The 25,260-nt window shown below is 38.0% G+C and overlaps 1 protein-coding gene across 2 annotated transcripts in view; it reads left to right on the top strand.

Moving 5' to 3' along the window:
- Positions 1–6,020: 6,020 nt before the first annotated feature.
- Positions 6,021–25,260, top strand: part of SOCS5 (suppressor of cytokine signaling 5) — a 68,964-nt gene continuing 49,724 nt past the window's right edge. The window contains exon 1 of one of the 2 annotated variants that reach the window (XM_007476864.3): positions 6,021–6,156. The gene's annotated coding sequence lies outside the window, so the exon portion shown is untranslated. Of the gene's footprint in view, positions 6,157–6,314; positions 6,450–25,260 lie in introns of those variants that run through there. The other variant, XM_007476863.3, reaches the window with a different exon arrangement.

Here is a 25,260-nt window from a genome sequence, read left to right as displayed (position 1 = left end):
AAGAGAGAGAAAGCAAAACCAATGTTTTGCTAGGAGCATTGATAAAAAGTCAATTAGGGGGCAGTTCCCTTTGGCATAAGAGTATACATTCAAAATAACTGTTCAACCCCCTTTAATTCAATCAATTGCACCCAAAAGTTCATTCTGGATCTTCTTGATGCAGTATAGCTTTCTGCAGGCATCTTTCTCCAAACAGTTCACTCTCTGAATTCAAGGAATTAGCAAGCTTCTTTTCCTGAAATTTTTCTCAAACAAAATTTTTAAATCTTGGATTTTTAAAAATGAAAATAAAATACACTGTAGATTGCCAGTCATGAGTCTCCAGTTCCAATGAGGAGCTGAAGAAAAATAATGATAGAAGTAAAGGAGAGATGGACAAATTTAAGGAACATGAAGACTCAGCAGGATTTGGTGACTGGCTAGAAATAGTAGATAAGAGAAAGGGATGAAACAGCTTTACAACTTTTAAAAAGAGTTTGGCTATGAAGGGAAGGAGAAAAAGGATGATTATTTAAGAGGATGGCAGGATTAACACCACTGGTTTAAGATAATGCTCTTGAATTTTAGAGTTAAAAGTAACCTCAGAGTCCATCAACTTTAACCACTACTGAAGAAGAGTACCCTCCAACACAGTAGAAAAGTGATCAACCAATCCTTTATCTAAAAACCTCTGGGGAGAAGAAGACTGTCACCTCTTGAGGCAGCCTATCCCACTTCTGGAGAACTCTTTAGATGTTAGAAAAATTTTCTTTACTTCAAATCTAAAGTTGCGTCTTTGCAGCTTCCACCTACTACATATAATTCTGCCTTCTGAGGAAGGGTAAATCTGATCTCTCTTCAACTTTAAAACCCATTAAATATTTGAAGACTTCCTAAGTTTTCTCCAAGAGTGGAGGAAAAATCTTTTTCTTTGTGATGGTTTAAGACATTTTATCCTTCTTAGAGCTAAGAGGATGAAAAAAAGCCAGACCTCCATAGTTCCTTTTTAATCTTACAATCCTTTGATTTTATAATCACTCGAAAAGAAGGTAGTGCTAATAAAAGATTTCTGGGTTGCTATGTGTTACTCTCTTACTAACCTTGAATGTTTTTTCCCCCAATGCTATAATTAAATACTCTAGAGTAAAGATAGACTATTCTATTATATATGGCCAATAAGCCTAAAAAAAGTCTCCTAATTTTAGTTCACTGACACTGTCTAATTTTAAATGGGGCTCCTGATCCATTGCTCTCCATGGAATTCCATATTCTCATTGGAGGTTCAGAAGGAAAATCAACTGATAAAATATTCTTAGACTCAGTAAAATGTATGTGTGGGAGATAGAGCTGGAGACCACAGACATGCAGTTTACCCTTACCAAAAAGGCATTTTCTATAGATAAACATAAAGATGGATCCATAGGAAGAAAAACTCAAGAAAGATATTAATGAAAAATAGTTAAGAGGTTCTCATGGCCTCAGGGTTGGATTGTTGATGGAGAAGAGTGTATGGAAGGCTATGTGATGAACTACAACTTGGAATCTACAATTTCTAATTGATGCTTTGAACCTCTCCTACCTAATTATGAATAATGACAACTGAATTACTTCAGAGAGAGCCACTCATCTAAAAAGGGTGACCATGCACTGGATTTTTCTTTCTTTAGTCTTTTTTTCTTTTTTCAAGATTAAGCATACTATTATTAAGGGGAAAGGGAGAGCTTATGGAAAATTCAAAGCCTGCACACAGCCTAAAGGTACAATTTACAGTACACAGTGAGCAGCTGCTCCCATTGGAACATGTTCACTAACCCTGCAAAAATAACATTTTTATTTATCACTCCAGTCATACCATGATAAAAAAAAATGCCTTTAGAATTTTCTTTCAAAAAATTTTGGTAGAATCTCAGCTTTATAGGACTCAATTACTACATAATAATTAGGTAAAAGTCATGGGTCTAGCCATAAAAAGAATATCGTATCCCTTTTCCTTGCTGCCTCCTGATATCAACTGAAGGCATATGTCTGTAGGATGTGTGTAGGGGGAATGGATAAGTAAAAACAGACGGATAGACATTCCCCTTCCAATATGCTTGGCCACCTCCTTTCCTCTCAGCCTGATTCTATGATCACTACAGCTTCTTCATATACTTTCCTCCTACCTAAAAATAGCAATAATATATCTGAGACAATGAAATGGATGTGATTTTAAAACAATGGTGGTGGTTGTTTTTTATTAATAGAGAAGTTAAAACCACATATAAAATCCAGATGGTTATCTTATTAGTGAATGCTAGTCAGGAATCAGTCAGCAAACATCTCACTAAGTTCCAGGCATTGGGCTAGTCCCTGCCTTCAAGAAACTTACATTCTAAAGAGAAGATAACATGTACAGAGGTAGTTATATATAACTTATGAGGTTGTTTAGGAGGGAAGGCAAGTAGCTGCTGAGGGAACTAGGAAATGTCTCTTGCAGAGGGGAGAGCTGATTCTTGAAGAAAACCAGGAATTCCAAGAGGCACAGGTGCAGAAGGAAAGTTCAAATCACAGGAGCTAGCCATTGCAAAGGCACAGAGGCAGAGAGGAAGAGTTGTGTATGTGGAACAGCAGACTAAGCTATGTAGAATGTGTGGAGGGAAGTGATGTGCAAGATGGAGAGGAAAGAAGAGGATAGGCTTGATATACCCCCAAAGCATGATATACCAAAAAAATAACTTGTCTTTGTCTAGAAAAGGGAACTTATGGAGCTGAGTGTGTGTGTGAGGAAGAAATATTTGGGTTCTAGTGTTGGACTGCTTCATAGTGAATCTTCTCAGCCTTTCCATTCTATCTAACCATTCTCTCCACCTATTCTTGGCAAGTCACTTAAGCTCTCAGTGCCCAGGCAACTTTCTAAGGCTAAAAGTTACAGAACTTGTGCAACTTGGTAAAATGTGTTTTCTCCCTGGAAATTCCCTACACTAGTGAAATCATAGATCAGAGCAGGAAAAAAAATTCATACTACTACCACAAATATTAATAGGGAAGATTCTATTGTCTTGAGAAGAGGCATGGGGATAGTGGCAACATTTGAGTTTCAGTTCTAAATTCTGCTAAATGAGTAGTTGATTGACCTTTGAGAAATCATTGGAATCTCTTGGTCTCAGTTTCCTTATCTCTTAAATGACAGAAAAATTTTGATAAAACATAATTAATGTGAACATTGTTTCACACATAGCTCTAGGATCAAATGAAAACTCGTGTGATTGGCATTTAAAGGACTCCATAATCTGATTCCTTTCTACTTTTCCAATCTTCTTACACATTACTTCTCTCCAGTTTCATGCCTTTACATTGATTCTTTCTCACACCTAGAATGTACCATTCCTACTTTTGCCCCTCAGAATTCCTGGTTTCCCTCAAGACTCAGCTTACTCCATATGAAGACTTTATTGATTTCTCTACCCGCCTCTGCTCTTTTTTACTTCTTGTATTAATTTTAAATGTTCTATCTGTGGTGTCTTTCTCCCATTAGAAAGGAAGCTGAGGGACAATTTCATTTTTGTCTTTGAATACTCAGAACCTAGCACATGGTAGGCTCTTAATAAATGCTCACTGACTGATGTCTCCCCTTACTGAAATATTTACCTTTAATGGATAGCTCAGGTGTTTCTCCACTTTTTCCTCAATGAGATTAAGTCCCATCATTAATCACTCATCCTTGTTTGACATCTTATGCTCTTTTCTCTTTTTAATTTATATTTAATTTATATTATTTTATTTGTACATTGTATTTGAAATGGGAAGGGAAATGTTTCAGAACTTTTAAAATGTTCTTTCACTTCTCTTTTTTCATTAATTTTGAAGATGTGTCTTGCCAAAAGAGAGGATTCTAGGTCTCAGCTGATTGATGGTGCCACTTTAGGATGGCACGCCAGTACACCTGGTATCAATTCATGCCACCTGGGAAGAGGAGCTTGGCTTCTCAGTGTTTTACTACTGTGGTTTCCTGGGCTGGGCAGCTGGGTGCCTAATAATAATAAAAACCATAATAATGCTTCATAATTATGTGCTACTTTTTGCCAGAACTTGGACTTAATTACAATGACTATGAAAGGAATTGGCACCAGCTCCTTGTCTGTTGGGGTACAACACCCAGAGGCCTGGAAACATAAATGAGACTGGGACTACAACCTTCCCCTGTGGTAACTATCTTGGCAGCTTACTTGGCAGAGTTCTCTGGGCTTCTCAATGATCATCAGAAACAAAGAGTACTTTTTAAGTGCCTATGTGAGCCTGTCAGTATGAAGAGAAATCATATTTACCACACAACTGCCACCACATGTGGGTGGTACAGAATCATGGAATCCTAGGCCTGGAAGGGACCTCCAGTGGTTATCTCATTTATCCCCTGCCTTCAGGCACAATTTCTTAAACCCAAAGAGGAAAGAGGAGTGATTGACTGTTCTTTTAATAGTAGACACGACAGCCTGTTGGGGAAACTAGTTTAGTGGAGTCAGGATTTCTTCTTAATAGTCTTCCTTAGGGTGATAAGCCAGTCATCAGGGGTGCTCTATTCTTCTGGCCTAGCACATTAGGCATTCCACATTTGTTGTGGACAAGGTGATGATTGCAAAATTCCAGGTAGGAACATAGTGGGTCAAAGAATGAACATGTGATTATGTAGGGGATGGGAGCAGCAGAGAGGAGGCAGCCTCTGTTCTCCTACAACTCCTGGGTTTTTGGTCATTTCTTCTTTGTTGGCCTTTCCCTAAGGGCTGGAAGATAAATACCACTCAGTCCATTTTATAAGCAACTCCAGTGTAGATTTTGGGTAGGAGAAGGATAACTGTCTGAAAAAGGTGCCAACAATCTTTTATCTTTAGGAGTTTAGGGACTTGGTTGAGTCCTAGACAAGTTTGTAAGATTCCAAAGGACATTTGACTTCCTTTTTTTTTTTCACAACTTCTGGCCCACACCTAGAGGAAGTGTAAGTGTAGAGAGCTGGAGCAGGAAAATCTAAAACACTGACTACTAGTAAAGCTTTATATAGTGCCAGTCACTTTCCAATGATCTTATTTGATCCTTATAACAACCCTGGGAGGTAGGTGCTATTATTATCTTTCTTTTACAGATGGGTAAACTGAGGCAGAAGTTAAGTAATTTGTCCAGGTCCATACAGCTGGTGTAAATATCTAGCTTAAGACTATTAGCTTGGTGACCCTAGACAGATCACAATCTGCCTGTTTGCCTCAATTTCCTCAACTGTGAAATAGAAAATAAGTCTCTATCTCTCAAAACTGTTGTGAGACTTAAAGGGGGATAATAGTTTTGAGTTTCTTAGCTTAGTGCCTGACATACGGTAGTCGCTACATAAATTCTCATTCCCTCCTCCCTTTCTTTCCAGGGCACACTCCAGGTAGAGACTGACATTTCTCCCCTTCCCCCAATCCTAACCTCTGCTTGACCTCCCACCCCTTCGCGGACAGACCCCGCCCCCCACGTGACACTTCCTTTGCCCCACGTGATGCGCGATCCTTTTTCCTTTCCCATTTCCACTTTGCCAGAGGCCGCCTCCCGGTCTCATGTGATCCTGACTCTCTACGTGATTAGTTCTTTCCCTTCCTCGCTGATCGAACCAGGCTGTAGCTGCCCGTTGCCCTACTCCAAAATGGCAGCCGCTTACTGCGCGCGCCCGAGCTGCTGGACCTCCTCGTTTCCCTTGCCCGCCCACCCCTCCTCCCTCCTTCTCTTCGCCGGCCCTCACCTTCGCACCTTCCGATTGGCTGGGAACAGTCCCGCCCTTCAAAAGTGGCCTCCACCATTGGTCGAGGCATGCTGCCCCTCACAGCAATCCTTCCCCCCTTCCCATTCTCGTTCCCGCCCCTCCCCCCCGCCCTCAGCCCCGGGAGGTATTTTCCATTCCGGTGGGGGTTGGGGGGGGAGGGGAAAAAGCTGAGGAGGGAGTGGGGGGCCTTTGGAGAGGGGGAGGTGACCGAGGAAGAGGGGGGCATCCGGTGGAGCCGGGGCCCCCAGGCTCCGTCAGGAGGAAGCGGGAAGGCGCCCGAACGGTCACTGAAGTCGGGACGGGGCCGGCAGCCGGACTCGTCCGCACCCTGGCCGCGCCGCCCGGACCTGTCCGGCTGGGGCGCAGGTGCCCCTAGAGGAGGCCGCCCCACGCCACCGGGGCCCCCTCCGGTGAGTCTTGTGCTCGCTCGCCGCGCGCCGCCCGTTGGCCCCTGCCTCGCTGTCTCCTTCCTTCCCTCAGAGTCGCTAACGGCCACTGGCCTCGTCCCTCCGGGGCTGCAGCCGCTGATCGCGTCCTCTTCTTCTCCGCGCCCCGGCGTGTGCCGCCCGCGCCCCCCCACGCGGCCCCAGGGGGCTGGGATGGGCGGCTCCAGGAGCGGACCGCGGGCTTGGGGCCGGTGCTGCGTCCTTACGGGGTCGGCTTGTGGATGAGATTGCCGAAGGAGCCTGGGCACTAGGAGGAGGTGAGAGCGAGGCCAGCGGGCCGGCAGCGGGGAAGGGAGGTGGGCTTGCCTGCCCCGGCGCGGGAGCCTTGGGCTGCTGCTTGGACGGGCCACGTTGGCTAGGGCCCCAGGCAGACAGGACCCGAGCGCTGGGTAGCAAAGGTCGGGAAGGGTCCGGGCACGGTCCGGCGGTGGCCGCGGTGGGGTTTGGGGTTGGGTTTGGGGTTAGGGTGGGTGTGGGTGGACTCGACTGGGGAGAGGAAGCGAGTCCTGAGCCTGGCCTTGCCGGTTGAGGGACGAAGACGAGCAGAAAAGAGATGTTTCACCCGGCCAAGGATGCGGTGACGAGAAGGCTGCGCTGCGTTTGTCTTAAGGGGTTACTTTGGGGGAGGGGGCGGCTAAAGCCCTCCGGTACCCAGGACAGGAGCTGCATTTAGAAACTGCCTCTTAGAAACAGTCTAACCATAAATCTGAGTTAGTGCCCCAAACTTTTAAGAGGCGGATTTGGTTCTGTGAGGTGGATTTGACATTTGGCGTGCTTCTGCTATAGAGAAGCTCCTCATTAAAGAGGATCCCAACCTCACTCGTTATTTGTAAATTGTATAGCTGCCTGTTTGCATTTTACTTTCTATAAATCACTGTTACCAAAGGGAACTTTTTAATAACTAACACTCTTTGGGTTTTGCCCAGCTACTTCCCAGATTAATACTGTATTTGCCCCTACAATTTTTTATTCTTCCACTTCAGTACTCTATAGTTGGTTTAAATATGTTTGAAATGCACTTTTATCACATTTTAATATTTTATAGCTATAGGTTTAGAAGCATTTTTTCTAACTGCTTGATGTGAAATTGCTAACGCTTGGGAGATAAATGGTGGTAGCTATGGGCCCTAGAAAGCATTTCTAAAATCAGGTTGAATGTGGTCTAACAGCAGGGGATCACAATGTCAAAAGCTTAGCTCAATATTAATAACCTTGCATTTGCATAATACTTGAAATTTTGATTGGGCAACAGAATGTATACAAGAATTACTGGTATATCATTACGTTTGTAAATTTCACTAAGGTAAGATATTAGAAAACTCAGTATGCCTTCTTGAATGTATATACATATATGAAAAAACCACACAAATTTAGTTGAATACTTCAAAAGAAAAACTTTTGAGGAAAAAGTTGGTTTCTGAGGTTTAGTGGTTGATTGTCAAAGGATATTTTCCTATTTCTTCAATTACTAATTGGTAATTATTTTGTTCTCCATGTTATATTTAATATTTGTTTTTCTTAGGGAGAATGTCCTGGCAAATAGAATAATTTCCAAAAATGACTTGAAAAATAATTCATAATTATAATGTTCTTCTTTGAGGCTTATGTGAAACAAAAGTATTATTCTGTACTTTAAGCTAAGAGTAGCCTATTACCAGGGAAGTTCCTGCTTATGAAAGCAAACAATTCAAAAGTTGTAGGCAAACCTGCAAACATTCATAAGAATGTAGAAATTCTCATGTATACAATGTACCAACAAAATTTTTATATATATATGTATGTACACTTGTTTTTCAGGAGTTTTTATTGATACTAAATGCTTTACGTTATCCAACTTATTTTCATAACACTGTAAGGTAGGTAAAACAAGCATTTAATAGGTAGAATCATGACATTAAAACTGAACTCCAGAGATAATCAGTTCAACTCTTAACATTTTACTGATGAAAAACTAAAGTTCACAATCTAGTGACTTACCCAAGGTCATAGAAAGACAAGACTTTCCTCTGTGTGTGTATTCATATACAAGATGTATTCCAAAGCCAATTATAAAATATTTTTGGGTTATTTCATGTTTTGGATTGCCACTACCGGTTCATCTCTGTTAGGGAATTTATAATATTTTCCAAATGAGAATGAACTTGACTATCTTTTAATTTAAAGAATACTTTTGTACTTCCTCTTTTTGAAGAGATGATCATGTATCATATATCTGTCATTTAGAGCTACACTTTTTTTTATTGGAAGGACTCTAGCTTTATGTAATGATTTTTCATTTTGATTTAAAATTTTTTTTTCTAAATTGGGATCTTTGGCATTCATTTTATAAGTCTGAAAAGCTCTTGTGGGTTTTTTGTTTTTCTTAAAGTGAATTTTTACCCCCTTTGCCAATGTAATTTAGAGTCCAAGAGTTGTATAGAGCAAAGAACTTAGGTGACTTGTCCAAAGTCACACAATTAAGTTCATATCAGAAGTGTGACTTGAACTCAGGTCTAATTGGCAAGGCTGTAGTTCCTTCCTTTTTGGTGGACTGACTTGCATAATGGAAAAAAATTTTTGGTAATTAAAAAAATAAATTTTCAGTTATCCTTTAAGAATTGTGACACTGTTCTGTGAGTAATTCTGATTAATTAATTCTCATTTCCTTCAGTTCATTTAGAAATATGCACTAAGTCATTCAGCAAATATTTATTTAGCTTATGCTATGTTTAGGGCTATTAGGCACATTAGCCACTTTTAATTACCATATCCTAAAAGGGTTTCTTTTTGCATTTATTTAATAGAATATAATGTACTTATTTCTGAGTAGCATACATACATTAAAATCTCATAGTTCTCTTTCTGATTCTACACACTCTTAGGGTTTACTTATTGAGCCAATTTGTCTCTGTTTTCCTTAGTATCTCCTATCTTCATGGGAGGGGTTTTTGTAACAGTATTGTTATAGAATCAAATATTAATTTTGTGAATCACATTAAGTTGCTTTTACATTCCTTGGTTTACTTACATATGAAATGGGAGCAAGTTTTGTACTTATGAAATTGTTGAAAAGAAAGTGCTTTCTACTCCATAAAGCAATATGTGTCTGTGAAATTCATTTGTCAAAATTTGTTAAGGCCTAGTGTATGCCAGGCATCCTCGAAATAAAAAGACAACAATTTGTTTTAGCTTCTGCTCTTCCGAACTTATATTCTTTTGAGGAAGGGGAGAAGGAAAGAGAGCAGAAAAACACATACATATAAGTAATTAGAAAATATGTAACAAACACAAAGTTTTTAGTTTGGATGACTGGTTGGAGGGATGGCCACTAACTATAGGAGACTGGGCCCTGGAGCAAGTGATGCTAAGTCTAGATTGGGATTTTAAGAGGCTGGAGTAGAGGGATGCATTCTAAACTTGGGACAAAGCATTTGCAGAGATTGAGGTGGGAGATGGAATATCCTGTATGGGAAACAGCAAGTAGGTCACTTAGACTGGAATGTAGAGTTCCTGAAAGGGATTAATGTGCAGTAAGCCTGGGAAGGTAAGCTAGAGCTAGATTGTGAAGGACTTTTAAGTACCAAATGAAGAATTTGTATTTTATCTTAGAGGCAATAGAACCACTTGAGCTTATTAAGTAAAGGATTGGCATGGTCAGACTAAAGTACTTTAGGAATATCAATTTGGCAGCTATGTGGACAATGGCCTGGATCAGGGAAAAGGTGATCAGGTCCTGAATTGAATTGGTGATATAAGTAGATGCAATAGGTAAGAAACAAGAGAGGCTGTGGAGGTAGAATTGACAAGCCTTAGCAACTTATTGGATAAAAATGGTAAATAGTTGAGGATAACTCTCAAAGTTCTCAACCTGGGTGAACAAAGGATATAATAGCTAAAATATAAAAATAGGATTTTAACATCTAACATAGGAAAATATTATAAGAAAAGGTTGTTAAGACCAAGAGGTCTATTTGAGTAAACTAACAGAAGTCTGGAATAGACAAATTCTAATGCCATCTGCATTATTTCTCTAATGTTGACCATTAAAAAGTCATTGAGCTTTGTCTCTTGTCAAGCAGAAATTATTCTGATTTTATTGATTAAAATGTTAGGTTTTAGTTAAGTGATATGAAATGCTGTTCCAATTTTTTGAGATGTGGTTCTTGTATTCATTTTGTACCACAGGTGTATTGTAGGGTCATGGCCATAAGCCATAAGTGGCTTATGATGGTGACAGATGGAGTTTGCTTTTTGGTTAATGAAACATTGCTTGAAGAAGTCTGGATTTCTTTTCTCTCCAGTTAGTCTGTGGCTCTTTCTTCCTATAGGTTTTAGGCTCTTTTTTTAACCTTTCCTCTTGACTTTTCCGCTCTTATTGCACCTGGGTTTCTTAATCCCTACATAAAGCTTCTTATCATCTTGTTTCTTTTATACCTGAAACCTTAATATGTATACTTAAAGTGATGAAACAAGATAAAGTATGTATAGTGCTATGTAAATCTTAAATCACTATATAAATATGAGCTGGAATTGCCTGCTCCTAGTTTTAACTGGTTCTTTTAGACATACATGGCAGGAACTTCTCTGGGTTTATTTGATATGTTATATCTTTGAATGAACTTTCTGAATTTTACAATTCTAATATTTCTGTTATGCCTATTTTATAGGTGAGCCACTTAATTCAAAGAAATAGGTATAAAACCAAAACTGTATTATTTTTTTCTGTTTCTGGGCTCAGGAAAGCATATTTATAATTGTTAATGAACTAACAAAAAGGAGTAGCTCTTTAGGTTTGAGTGACACCAGACAAGCTAAGCATTACTTATGGATTCTTCTGTTGGGCATACTAAGCGGGAGAGCAGGACAAAAAGAGGCAACACAGTAGTGTAGTGCATAGATTGCCAGTCCTGGAGTCAAGGTAACTCATCTTCTGGAGTTCATGTCTGACCTCAAGACTTATTAGCTATGTGACCCTGGGCAAGTCGCTTAATATTGTCTCTTGTTTCCTCATCTGTAAAATGAGCTAGAGAAGGAAATGGCAAACCATTGCAGTATTTTTGCCAAGAAAACGCCAAATGGGGTCAAGAATAGTTAAGTTTGACGTGACTGAAAGGACAAAAAGAGAAGGCAAGTATGAGACAAAAAGATTAGGCCCACAGGGTGCAGTTATTCCACTCACAATGGCAAGTGGTATAGATTACCTCTCCTGATGAAAAATAAACCACTCTCTTCTCTGAGCCTTCTAGATTCTTCTCTGTGTGACCATTCTTTTTCAGTGTTCTTGGCTAGCTCTTGATAGCTTTTACTAGGATTGCCATTCATGTACCCAGAGCTAAGCATAAGTGATCCTATGACCTTGTTCTGGTAGGACTTCTCTTTCTGTGCCTTCATTCTTGATTTTTTTCATCTTCTTCTCTGGGTATAATTATTTCTTTGCAGTTAACTCCCAGATTTACATGCCAAGCCTTAATCTCTTTCTTGAGCTCCAAGTTCCCATTTTGGTTAAATTCAACTTTAGTACTGTCAACTTTGAAAAGCACAGAACCACTAAAGTTGTCAGAAAGTCTTTAATCAATACAAGAGACAATGCTCAAGATTTGGCCACCACACAAAGCCAAAGCTCTGGGATTCGGGGAACAGTGTCTCTGGGATTCGGGGAACAGTGTCTCTGGGAAAACACACTGCCAAAGATGATTTTTTCCAAAGAGCAATAGAACTTGGGGATCTTATACTTTTGGGGGGAATAAAAGGCAGGGAAGTATGACTGATTAGCTTTACAATGGGCCCTAGGAAATGTAGAGTCCCGCTGGATCTTCAGGGAGAAGCTGATACTTTACTATGGATACAAAAGGATGATTCCAGCCAGGGGCTGGGCTATCTAGGAAGAGGTCTCTGATACAAAGGGTACTTAAGGATTTGATTATATACCAATCTTACCTAAATTGGGATCATTAAATACTTTAAAGTTTATTGTTCAGTCAGTCTAGGTCAGTCTGGGACTTCCCTTAAGGCAAGTTCCCCAGGGACTGGGGCAAACTTGGAGGTTCCAAAAACACTGTTGACTGTACCTACTATGTGCACAGAGCCATGCTAGATCCTGGCCATACAAAGACAGAACTAAAATAGTACTTGTCTCCAAATAATTTGTTCTATGACATGTACAAGATAATATATCAAAATAGTTGACTAGCCTTAGTGATTCTGTGTCTAAACCACTTTTCTGGAATGTGGCTCCACTTTAATGCCCTCACTTTCTCTCATCTACGTTCTATATTCTGACTAGCTGTCAGAGTAATTTTCCAAAGTCATAAGTTTGAGCATATTACTTCCCTATTTAAGAATCTTCAGTGGCTTCCTATGACTTCTTAGGATATAATTTCTTATAGTATTCCTAATTTTCTTACCTCATATATCATCCAGTGGGGAAAACTTTCCTAATCCTAATGTTAGTAGATCTCTTTCAAAATATCCTTCACTTATTAGTTTTCAGGTATTGCTTAGTATAGAGCAAGCTTTTTGAGGTTAAGGACTTTTTCAATTTTTGTCCTTGCAGCTGAGCCTTGGATTATAAATAAGGTATTTAATAAGTGCTTATTTAATTAAACTGAATAGTAATGAACTTATCTTACAAATCAAATGTTAAGTTGAAGGTTACAATTCATTATAGTTCATGACCATGTGATTATCAAATTTCAGCAGGTTTATGGAAATTTAAGGGGACCTTGAAAATATCTAAGGTACACCCTCTTTAACCACGATTAAAAAAAAAAACTTGGAAAACCCATCTTTAAAATGCAATATATTTATTGAGAAATAAATGTGGGACACTTCTCCAGTCTTGACCTGAGACAAATGCCCCCCAAAATGTACAGAGAGAGACACACACACAGACACAAAGGCATACCACCTCTCAGGTCTTCTACCAGAGTCACTGACTGACTCTTGAGTTGTACAGAAAGACTCTTGACTTATTGGAAAGTTCAATAGTTTTTTATTTCATGTGATATGCATTATAAAACTTAAATTTTTTAAAACCTTAAATTTCCTTTAAAAATAGATAATTTTTGAGTTGGCTTAGAACTAATAATTTTGAAGGATAATTATCCTGAATTGCTCTTTCATTTTAGCCTTAGGCAAAGGTGCATTTTAATTCCTCTTACTGAAAAATCAGTCAACAGAATTTTGCGTGTGTGTGTGTGTGTGGGGGGGGGGGGGGTAGGGAACATGTTCAAAAGAAATAAAAACTCATTTAGCTTTATGGCTGCTGGTAAGTCCTTCAGTTTACTTCCCAAACTCCTACTTTACTGCTACTTATCTAAAATTGCCCTCTGGGCAAACTCCTTGAGAATTCTTTCTATAGTTTCACTAGTTTTAATAAACATTTATTAAGTACTTTAATGAATTATGTACTTTTATGCTATTGTTGTTGTGGGTTCTTTCTACAAAAGTACTTAAAAAAGGCTTTGTTATCCTTTGTGACATGAGCTCATTAATATCTCATTGAAACAGTATTGGGGTTTACCTGACATTGGGTATCCTCTTAGGCCTTTGAAATGTCTACTATAAATTATAATGATAGTTGATTGTAGATAGTCTCTATGCACTCTAAGACACCTTTTAAAAATCCTTTTGCTGTCAAAAGAACTCCCTTTAAACTGCACATTTTTTTCAGAGTTCTTCTGTATGTCCTTTTTACCACCTAATAGTAATTGAAATCTGTCTTTTTCTCAGAAGATACTACATTGCCTACCACTTTTCCCCAGTGACTGCTTCATGTTAATGCAGAAGTTCTTTTTTTGTGTGTCATGCACCCCTTTGGCAATTTGATGAAGCTCTTTGACCTCAGTGCTTTAAAATGCATAAAATAAAACAATAATAACATTTATATAGCACTTTCTATTGGCTAGACATTGTGCTTAAGTGTTTTGCAATTATTGTCTTTTGGTTCTTAAAATGACCCTGATAGGTAGGTGCTATTATTATAGGCATTTTACAGAGGAGAGGCAAACAGATTAAGTGACCAGCTCAGGATCACAGCTAGTAAGTGTTTAAGGATGGATTTGAACTCAAGTCTTCATTACTCCAGGTCTGGTACTTCACACCACTTGGTTCTTCATTATAAATGCAAAGAATTACATTGGAAACCAATTTTTGTTGAAATAGAAGTACTAAAATATTTTTTAAAACATTCATTAGCCCCACAATAAGAACCCTTGTACTTGATGGAATCATAGATCCTCAAAGTATATTGATATTTCTGTTCTCAGTAGACTAAACTCATTGAGAGTTTTTTCTCATCTTTGTATGTTCAGTATCTCCATAACAAAGTGTCTTATACTTAATAGGAGCTCAGAAAATTTGTTGGAATTTAAGTTAATGTATGACACCTGTCTTGCCCATTCTCATTGTCTAGTATGTATGTATATATAGTAATATGACTATAGACACTGTAATGGGTCTTTAATACATTTAGTTTATAGAATATTTAAACTCAAAATTAAAAGTCACTTCTTACCTAAACTTAGGATAGGGAACAGTAATGAAAAATAATTCCTAAGTAGTATTTCACTGTATTTTTTTTTACCATAGATATATCTTTTCTGGACACTATTAATAATACTTTGTAAAGTACTTTGCTATTGTATACTCACATTAATCTTATTTTAATAAAACCATGTTACAAAGACCAGGTGCTTCCTTTAACAAATATTTATTTAGTTCCTGTCTGCTTGGCAGATAAAAGACAACCTGGAATAGTGGCTAGATAACTGGTCTCTTTTCAGGAATACTTAAGATCAAGTTCTGCCTGACTTTGAGACCCTGAGCAAGTCACTTAACTTTGTATTTCTTCCTTCTCACTACTCAGTTAAAAATAAGTTGCTGAATGATTGCCAGTCTATGTTGCTAAAAGGAGGTTACCATTGAGCTACTTTTTCCTTTTTTGGGCACTGTGAGGAATACAAAAAATACTTAGAATGGATACCTGCCCTTGTGAAGCTTACAATTCTAATAGAAAAATCAATCTCCTTTCCCTTTCACAACCAAATCTCTAGAAAAACATGCCTTTGCTTTTGCTTCTACTTTCTCAACTCACTTTACAGTCTTGCATTCTGACATCACTTATTCTTTCCAAAGTCACCTCTGACTTAAATTTTTTTCCTAATATTCTATGAATTCAGCAGCTTTTTCTCACATGTCATTGTTATTGGCCACTCTTTGACCTTTGATACTCTTGAAGGTTTAGACCCTCCACCTTTGCTCCTCCTTTAATTTTTGTGATACTCTTCTGTTGTGTTTCTCTTCTTACCTGTCAGACAGGTTCTTCTTGGTCTCCATTGTAAGTTCCTCTTGGTCTTCATTGTAAGATATCACCCATGTCCCAAACATTACATGAGGTTGTACCTTAAGAGATTTTGCCCTTCTCATTTTTCTACCTACACTCTCTTAGTGATCTCATCAGCTCCCATGAATTTATCTATCGCTTTGTGCAAATGATTCCCTGTTATCTAGATCTTTTATCTTTAAGTTCTAGTCTCCTGCCTGCAACTGCCTGCCCAACATCTCCATCTCAGTTTATCATAAGCTTCTCAAACCCAACATCCTTCCCTCAAAACATACTTCCCTTTTTATTTTGAATGTACCACCATTCATTCTTCATTTATCCATATTTGAAACTAGAGTCATCCTCACTCTTCTCTTTTTCACACTTCTTCACCAATTACTTGCCAGTCTTGGTGACTTCATCCCCTAAACTTCTTTAACATCTACCCCCTTCTCTTGCACCAAAACCACCTCAGGTCAGGGCCTCATCACTTTCTGCCTAGATTATTGCATTAACTTCCTAATTGATCTCCCTCACTCAAATTATTCCCTTTTATAATATATCTTCCACATACCTACTAAATTGATATCCCTATATTGAAGGGAGTGATGACACTCCTTTGCTTAACAAACCTCAGTGGCTTCCCATTGCCTTTAGATTAAAATACAAACTCTTCTCTTTGATGTTAAAGCCCTTCTTAATATAGTTCTAGTCTGTCTTTCCAGATTGATTATACCATTCTCTCCCTGAAATTCTGTATAAGAAGACTCCTGTGTCCATGGGGGATATGTTCAAGACTTACTTTTAGCCAAGACCTGGCTGAAACAAGATCAACAAATGCCTACTTGTTAAGGGTGGTGGTGATGGGGAGAATTGAGGGGAGAAGGGTGTACCTTAAAGCAGTGGATGCCGACCCAATGGATATGGAATTATGCCTTTACTTTAGCCTCACTGGATAACTTACTACTTCCCATTTCATTACATTTCATATCTAACCTTTGTCTCCTTGTTCAGGCTGTTCCTTGTTCCTAGTTCCTAGAATGTTCTAATTTCTCATTTCTGCCTTTTAGAACTTGGAACTTTAGAATGGAACAGCATTCACTACATACTATGTACAAAGCATGGAGGATACAAATTGAAAAGCGAAGACACTGCTCTCAAGGAGCTCACATTCTAATAGTGGAGACAACTGATTAGGAAGTTTCAACTACATGTCCAGATGGAAGATCTTATGATCTTTGTAGAATAGCTTCAATGCAGATGGCAATGCACTTTCTTTAATAATGTTTCCATGACAAAATCATTACTTCTGATTTAGAACCATTTGACAGTACTAAGGACCTTGGTGTCAATCACCTTTATTTTCTGGATTGTCAGTAACTGATTGCTGAGGAGCTGGAGAAGTGGTTGCTAGGGATTGCCTCCATTGGCATTGGATTATGGCTTTAGGGGTGAGGTTAGAAGGAGACCCATCTGGGGGGCACTGGCATTCCCAGGACTCTTATTTCGTTTTACCTTGTTACTGGTAGTCAAAGATTGTTGTTTCTGGTTATAAGGAAACTAGACCCTTTCTCCACCCCTTCAATGATAGCTTTGGGGTCCTAGCTTAGGAAGCAAGGATGGTGGTCTGGGAAGGATCTGAGGGAGGGAGAGGAGGAACCCATTGTTATTCCTAGAGCTCTTGAGTTCTGGCTCTTGGTCTCTCTCTGTTGGTGTCTCAAAAGAGGTGACTGGGTTTATTCACACATGCTACTTCTTGTTTCTCTGTCCAGAAGGACCCATGCTACTAAAAGTAGTCAGTAAACATTTTTTAAGCATCTGTGTGCCAGGACATTAAATGCTAGGGATAGAAAAGGTTCCTGCCCTCAAGGAACTCATAATCAAAATCTACTCTACCTTGGCTGGCCCTTTCTCCACAATATATTCCTGGGTCATGGCTGTGAGTCTTATTGTGGTATAAGGAGAAGTGGTGTCATATGTTTGATTCAGCTGATATATGTCACCCTTTGTTCCTCAGGTTGCCTTGCTTTCAGAGTTTACTTCAAGTGCCTCTTCATTTCTATAAGAAACCGTTACTGATTCTCTCAGTTATTAATGCCTTCTCTCTATTATATATTTTTTGTATCGCTTGTATTGACTTATCTTTGAGCATATTTTATGCTCTGGTATACTGAGCTCCTTGAGGGCAGAGATTGTTTCACTTTTATATTTATATCCTTAGCACCAGTATAGTTAACTGAAATATAATAGTTTCTATTTGTATATTTGCTGAACTAATTTTTTTTTAAGTATGGTATCATAAGAGAAGTTCTAAGTATTTTCAGAAAAAAGAATATAGTTATGGCTTCTCAGAACCTTTTTTTGATACACTAAAACTATATATTTTTCAGAACTAATAAATTCATCTGGCTCTTTGTTTGAATTCCCTTAAAGGCCAACCCAAAACTTGGATTATGTTCATTTTTTCTTTCAGTGGTCATCTCCAAAAATGTCATAGTAGCTGTCAGAGGCACCACTGATTGTTTATCTACCATTAGGAAGGCCTGAATTCCATTCATTTCTAAAAAGTCCATCTCTTGGGATCACTGTTTAGTCCCCTCTTCTCAGGGAAAGAAAGCAAGCAAAAGAGGAAATTTTAAGATTCTGACTCAGGCTCACCTGGAGTAGTCCCTGCTATGGCAACCATGTTCAAGCAATTCTAAGCTACATCATATTGAGGAGAGTGAAAAAAGATAGAAAGCCAAATCTATCCCACCTTCTAAATTGAAACACCACCCCCCCAAAAGAGACTATGATATAGCCGTGAGGTTTGCTTTGTTGATTCTAATTTTCCTTTTACCACTGAACTAGAACATACCCAGGTTTCACAGAAAGGATGGGGAGGGAAGAGAGATCTCATTTGTTTGTTCCCATTACTAAAAAGAATGTTTTTTTCTCTTTGAGAAGTTGGATTATAGAGAGAGTGGTATTTGAGTTTTGAGCTTTTCCTAGGGCAGAGACCATTCTGTGCTTTTGAGCATAGTAATACGTTACTTGACCAAATATGATGTAATTTAGTTCATTCAGTTATCTTTTTTTTTTTATACTTTCTGGAAGGAAAATCTTTGATCCATGAATTTCAAAATCTCCATTTGAGGAAGGGGTCCCAGCCAGCAATCTCTTTTAAAAAAAATGCCCCTTTTTTGACTATTCCATTTTGTTCCTTGAAACCTCATTGAGAAATCTCCTTATCCTACTAGATCAGACCAGCCTATAGTACTCAATATTTCATCAATACTTTCTTTGATTGGAGAATCAAGCCTCCATTTAAGAAGAGAGCCCAATTTATTCATCTCAGTTTCCATTTGGTTGTATTCTTTTGGACTTCTTTGGACATTTCCACCATGCTTCTGTACCCGAGTACCATCCCCCCCCTTTAGAGCTTCTTTTTGTGTTTTTTTGCCTCATTAGATTGTAAGCTCCTTGAAAGCAGCAGGTACTATCTGTATCTATTTGTATTTGTATCCCCAGAACTTTGGACAGTTCCTGGCAAGAGGCAGGTGCTTAATAAATGTTTATGTCTAACAGACTGTTGTTTTGGTTGGTAGTTATTGTAGCCAACACCCTTGAAGATTTCATCTTTTACTAATGTTTTGACAAATACCCCCTCCCCTTTTAAGAAATCATTTATTTTTATTCTGGCTTTAAACTTTCATAAAAATGAGCATTTTCATGTGCCTTTCAGAACAGTTTGTAAAATTGTACCTCTATTATGTCTATAACTTGCTTTTCTTTTAAATTCTTTTTATTAACTAATATTTTAATTAAATTCTTTTAAATAAATTAAAATTAGGCTAAATTCAGCATGTAACTTTCAGAACTTATATGATTATATTTCTTTCCAACTTTCTCTCTGTTTTGTTGTCTTTTTTCTGGGAGGGGAGGTCATAAGTACACTTGCTCCTCATCTCTTTTCTACCCCAGCCCCCATTCAAAGAAAAAGAAAACTCTTGTTACTGTATAAATTGTCCTCTTGATTCTGCTCACTTTCCATCAATTAATATAACCTGACACGCAGCTTAATAATTCACCTGCAACTTCCACTCATTGCCCCTAGGTCTGCATGGAGATGAGATATTTGTCCTTTGGCCCATCCCTGTTTTCTGTGGCCCTTGAGATATCTAATGGCCAGCTTTACTTGATGGTATAGTTCATTTGGATCAGGTGACTTGAATTGATTCAGGGCAGGTAGGTGCTTTTTTTTTTTTACTCAGTTTCCTATTAGCCATTTTTATTCTGTTGTATAGTAGGTTTGTTCTTCCTGGAAGAGATAACAGAAGCAAAATATGTAGCTAATCATTGATCCCCCTCCCCCAAATTATTATCTGTTGATCATGGCACCACTTAACTCTTGAACAAGTATTCTCCTTTTTTACAATCTTCTTTTCTCCAATATATTTAAAATGTTACCTTTAGCTTCCCCTACCAGTCTTAGCTTATTTAGAGCTTTAGCAACCTGACAGTCTTCTTACAAGTTCTATATTATGCCTATATATTCCTCTTGTTAACTTATTCTGTTTTCTATATATGACTTAATCTGAGTTGGTCATGGAGTTGCCTGTATGTCCATATTGGTATCTTTTCAGACACTTTCTTTTCTTTTCTTTATCAAAATGTCCTTTCTCTTTGTGTTTTCAGATTCTTAAGCTTCCCATCTTTTGTGGGCTAACTTCCTCTCTAGAGTTTAGCCCATAGAATTTTAATATGTCTTTCCTCTCAAACTTTTGAAATGTACTATGCTAAAATCTAGGAGGCATGCCAATATGTCTGACTTTCTTCTTTGCTATATATTCTAAGATGGAATTATTACTCACCCCTTGGGTTCCCATTATTTCTACTAAAGCAACTAGTTCTTCCCTGTTGGGGAAAACCAAATCTAGAATAGACTTTCTCTTTGTTGGTTCCTCTGTATTTTGAAAGTTGAAATCATTAAGACACATTGAGAAATTATTAGCGGTTGAACTAAGATAGTGGAGAAGAGGCAACAACTCAGCTGAACTCTTTCAGCAACCCCTTCTAAACAACTTTAATGCCTCAAATTGAATTCTGGAGTTGCAGAGTCAACAAAGGCCAGAGTGAGACATTTTACTAGCCTATGTCAACTTAGATGGTCAGTAGGAGGGGCTTGTGACACCAGGGTTTGGGCTGGTTTAGAGTGGTAGCACTACTGGCCAGCAGACCTTAGAGATGACTGATAACAGCAGTAGGAAGCTCTCTTGGACCAGATTACTTGGTCTCAAACCAGAGGTGGTAAAGAGGTTGGACAGCTGGTCAGAAAGAGATTACAGAGGATCCTTGTCTGTCACTAGGTGCAGGACCCTGTCAAATTGCCCATATACATTTCCAGGGCGAAGAGGAGCACAAGCATTTGCCCCCTAAAAGGGGAGTAGGAGTCCTGGTTCTCACAGTTCACAACAGGAAGAAGCACTAGTGTCTTAAGCTGCAGGAAAGGGGGCCTTGGTTGCAATTCCAGGGTGAAGAGTGTGGTTGTTCCCCCTTCAATTTCCTCACATGAATTAGCTTCTCAATTTATGGTACTTCCCTTTGCTTTTTTTTACCTATCTTAATTCCCTTGAATCACGTATACCCTTCTAAAACTGTTTTTAGTGAGAGGTTTGTGATACTTATTGTGAAGTTATTTATTTTCCTTCCATCATGTACATTTGTATACATTTAGATCATTATTTTTTGCTTCTTTTTTGTATTTTGTGGTCTTCTGAGCTTGTGTTTTTTTACCCTCCCTACCCTTTTTTCTTAAAGTTTAAAGCTGTTTTGATAAGATTTTCAAGACCTTGGGCAAATAGATTCCTATAACAGCTCCTATTAGGGAAGCTAGGTGGCACAGTGGATAGAGTACTGGGTTTGGCATCAGGAGGACTTACCTTCCTTAATTCACATCTGGCCTTAGATACCTATTAGCTGTGTGACCTTGGGCAAGTCATTTAACTGTTTGCCTCAGGTCCCTCATCTGTAAAATGAGCTGGAAAAGGAATGACAAACCACTCCATTATCTTTGCGAAGAAAACCTAGAATGAGGGTCAAGAAGAGTCAGACACAACTGAAATGAACAATAACCCCTCATTAAATATACTCCGTTCCTATTGTTCCTATATTTCAAACTGTAGCCCAGAAATTGAAATCCCTTTCTCAGATACTATCTTAACCAGTCATTCATTTCCCAAATGTACTTTACTGTATTATATCCCTTGCCTTAGATGGGCATCAGTAATAAGAACACCACCTACATCTTTATTGTCTTCAGTATTTTGCCTACTACTTGGTAATCTTTGGCAATGTTCTCTAGGTTCCTTCTGGCAGTATCATTTGTGTTCAAGTGAATATTCACATGTGGGTAGAAGTCATTCGTTGTGACATGTCTTAGAAGATTCCATTTTACATTTGGGACACATGCCTGAGGAAGACAACATATCTGTCATTGCTATTAAGTGGGCAAATACCTATCTCAGTATCTCTTGGCAGGCAGTGAGTTACTAAATTACCCTTATGCTTTTTTAACCCTTACCAGATGATCTCTCACCTAACAGTACATGCATGCCTGCTGAATTCCTTTTTGAACTAATTCCATATTATTTATGTTTATAGATTAGGAAACTTGGAGCTCCCAAGAGATTGTAACTTGCCCATAGTCACATATCTAATATTGTCTGAAGTAGAACTCATCAGAGGTCCCTCAGACTTTTAAGCCCAGTGCTGCTATATCCATATTCTGCCTATATTGATAAGTTGAGAAAAAAAAACCATTAGGGGAAAATGAAGACTGGTTTCTCTTATAGAGAAATCATAACTAGAGTTTTTCTGAAGAGAAAATATGCATTTAAAAAACAAAAACCTTATTATCTTCTGTCTTAGAGTCAATACTGTTCTAAGGCAGAAGAGCAGTAAGGGCTAAGCAACTGGGTTTGTGACATGCTCAGGGTCACATAACTAAGATGTGTCTGAGGCCAGAATTGAACCTAGGACTTCCTGTGTCTAGGTTTGGCTTTCAAACCACTGAGCGACCAAGCTGCCCCAGAGCAAAAATATGTTAAAATTTGAATAAGTGAATATACTTTATATACACTTGCAAAATAAGAAGAGTTACTAAGTTTTAAAAATCCAAAGGTAATAGAATTAGCAGTAAAACAAAATTTAAAGATTAGAATTAACAGATATTCCTGTGATTGGGGAAATATACACACTGGTCTCAGGTGCTCATAGCCTTATAATTTTTTTTCTAAATCAGTTGGAAGACATAAATAAGTTTACAACGGACTATTTTTCCTAGTAAAATAATAATAATGATAAGGATAAACCATGAAAGACCATCTTTTTATATGTTTCATTATTGTTGAGCCTAAAATAATACATTTAGGGAAAAGTAATTAAAACTACTTACAGGTTTTTCATTATGATCTAGGGTAGAGACCTGAGAATCATGGAAAACTTCTTGGAAGGTGTTCTCGGAGTCTAAAAAAAAGTTAGGAAAACATCAACCATGATCTGGAAAAGAATAGAAAATATTATCATTCCTTAGTCATGAGGAATAATGGATGATCATAGACAATCCATTAGTACCAAATTTGGAATCAAATGACCTGGGTGATCTGGTCTATGTGGCTTTGGGAAAGTTACTTTCTTAGTTAGGCTCTAGTTACTTCATCTGTAAAACCATGAGCTTGTGAAGTTGAGGACAACCCTTAGCATATTGTGTGGAACACCAGGAACTTAATGGGAGTACATGGATAAAAGTCATAGAGTGTACAGGCAGGAATGAACAAGTTATAATCTGCTTCTTTGGATAGAATATCCATATTAAAATGAGATCATGGGCCACTTGAATGTTTGCATCTTTTTAATGTAGTTATATATAAGATATAGTGATCCAGATAGTGGGGAACTGCTGTTCTTTAGAATTTTTTAGAATTTATAATTTTTGTAGTTCTTCCACTTAAGAAGGCAGATGTTGGAAATAATTTGATCTAATGACATTCAGTCATGAAGAATATTTTGATGGAGTAAATAAACCAATTTTTGAAACATTAGAACCAGGGGATGTCCCTTAATAGAAGAAAGAGTATTGGACAAAATGTTTTTCCATCAAATATCTCTGACTTACGGTATTTTGGATTGGATTTGACTCAAGACAGTTTCTTGGTAATTTTAAGTAGAATATTAAAACAAAAATGATGATTATGGGCAATTCAACAGCTTAACTAAAAAAGAAATTTACTTAGCTGTATCAAGAGAAAGTTATTTATTGAGGACAACCTTAAGTTAGTTGAACTGATGGAAACTTCCTTGCCTGAGTTGCTCATTGTGGTCTGCTAAAAATCAGAGAGAGACCTTGGAGCTCATTTTGGCTATTTTTATACTAGGGCAACCCGGAAATGATGAAAAGATGTCAAGAAATTTTCAAGAGTTTAAGCCTTTAGTTTCCTAAGCCAGTTAAATCTTAAAGGGGATTTATTAAGAGTTTTCATAAGAAGAAAAGCAAATTTTTTCAAAGCCATATGAAAAAATGTTCCAAATCTCTAATAATTGGAGAAATGTAAATTAAAATAGCTCCAAGGCTTTTATCTCATTCATCAAATTAACAAATGATTATAGGTTGAAAAAGTTGATGTCAGGCTGTAGGAGACTGGTATCCAATGCTGGTGATTTTCATAATAAGATATGCAAAAGCAATCCTTTAAGGAGGGGAAGAAAATTGTTGAGCTTCTATGTATATTTTATATCTAAAAAAATTGAACTTTATTAACAAACAACTTTCAGCAACTCCCTGTCACCTCTAAGATCAAATATAAAATCTTCTTGGCATTCAAAGTCCTTTATAACCAACTCCCCTCCCTGCCTCTTTCTAGTTGCCTTATACCTTATACCCCAACAAGTGCTCTTCAGTACTATTGGTCTTCTTGCCATTCTAACACAAAACACATCATCTCCTGGCTATTGGCATTTTCCCTGGCTATGCCCTAAAATTCTTCCTCTTCATCTCCTACCCTCCTTGGCTTCATTCAGATCCCAGCTAAAGCACACTTTCCCAATTTATAAAAAAAAATTACTTTTTAATTAAAAAAACAAACACCTTACCTTCCATCTTAGAATCAGTAATGCATATTGATTCCAAGGCTAAAGAATGGTAAGGACTGGAAGTGACTTGACCAGGGTCATAAAGAAGTATGAGCCAGATTTGAAGTCAGGACTTATCCCTGAGCCACCTACCCACCCCTTCCCAATCTTTTTAAAAATCATAGTGCCTTCCCTCTGAGTCTATCTCAAATTATCCTGTAATGTTTATTTAAATGGAATTGCTTTTATGTTCTCTCTTCCATTAGACTGTGTGTTCTTTTTTTGTATCCTTGGGGTTTAAGATGGTGCCTGGCATGTAGTAAGCACTTAATATGTATTTATTGACTAATTAATACTCAATGTATGGATTGACATTGTTGCCTTAACAGTTCCATACGTTGGGTAGTCAAAATCATGTATAGTACTTAAAGTAATCTGAAGGAAGAATGATACTTTTTCAATATGGAGGGATTCATAGTAGTAGTACCCCCACTCATTTGTTTGCTTTCAGCAGTTACATGTACTACATATTGGTAAACTAGCCTTCACAAAACAAAAAAAGTGGTTTAAAAAATCATTGCAATGTAAACCACAGATTGGAAATAAGTACCAGCTAACAGCAAGAAAATGTGGATAGTTCTTTTACTCTTAGTTCTAGC

The sequence above is a fragment of the Monodelphis domestica genome, chromosome 1 (assembly GCF_027887165.1).
Source record: "Monodelphis domestica isolate mMonDom1 chromosome 1, mMonDom1.pri, whole genome shotgun sequence".
NCBI classification, from domain to species: domain Eukaryota; kingdom Metazoa; phylum Chordata; class Mammalia; order Didelphimorphia; family Didelphidae; genus Monodelphis; species Monodelphis domestica.
The sequence above is the reverse complement of the archived record's forward strand: the minus strand, read 5'-3'. Positions and strand labels throughout refer to the sequence as shown.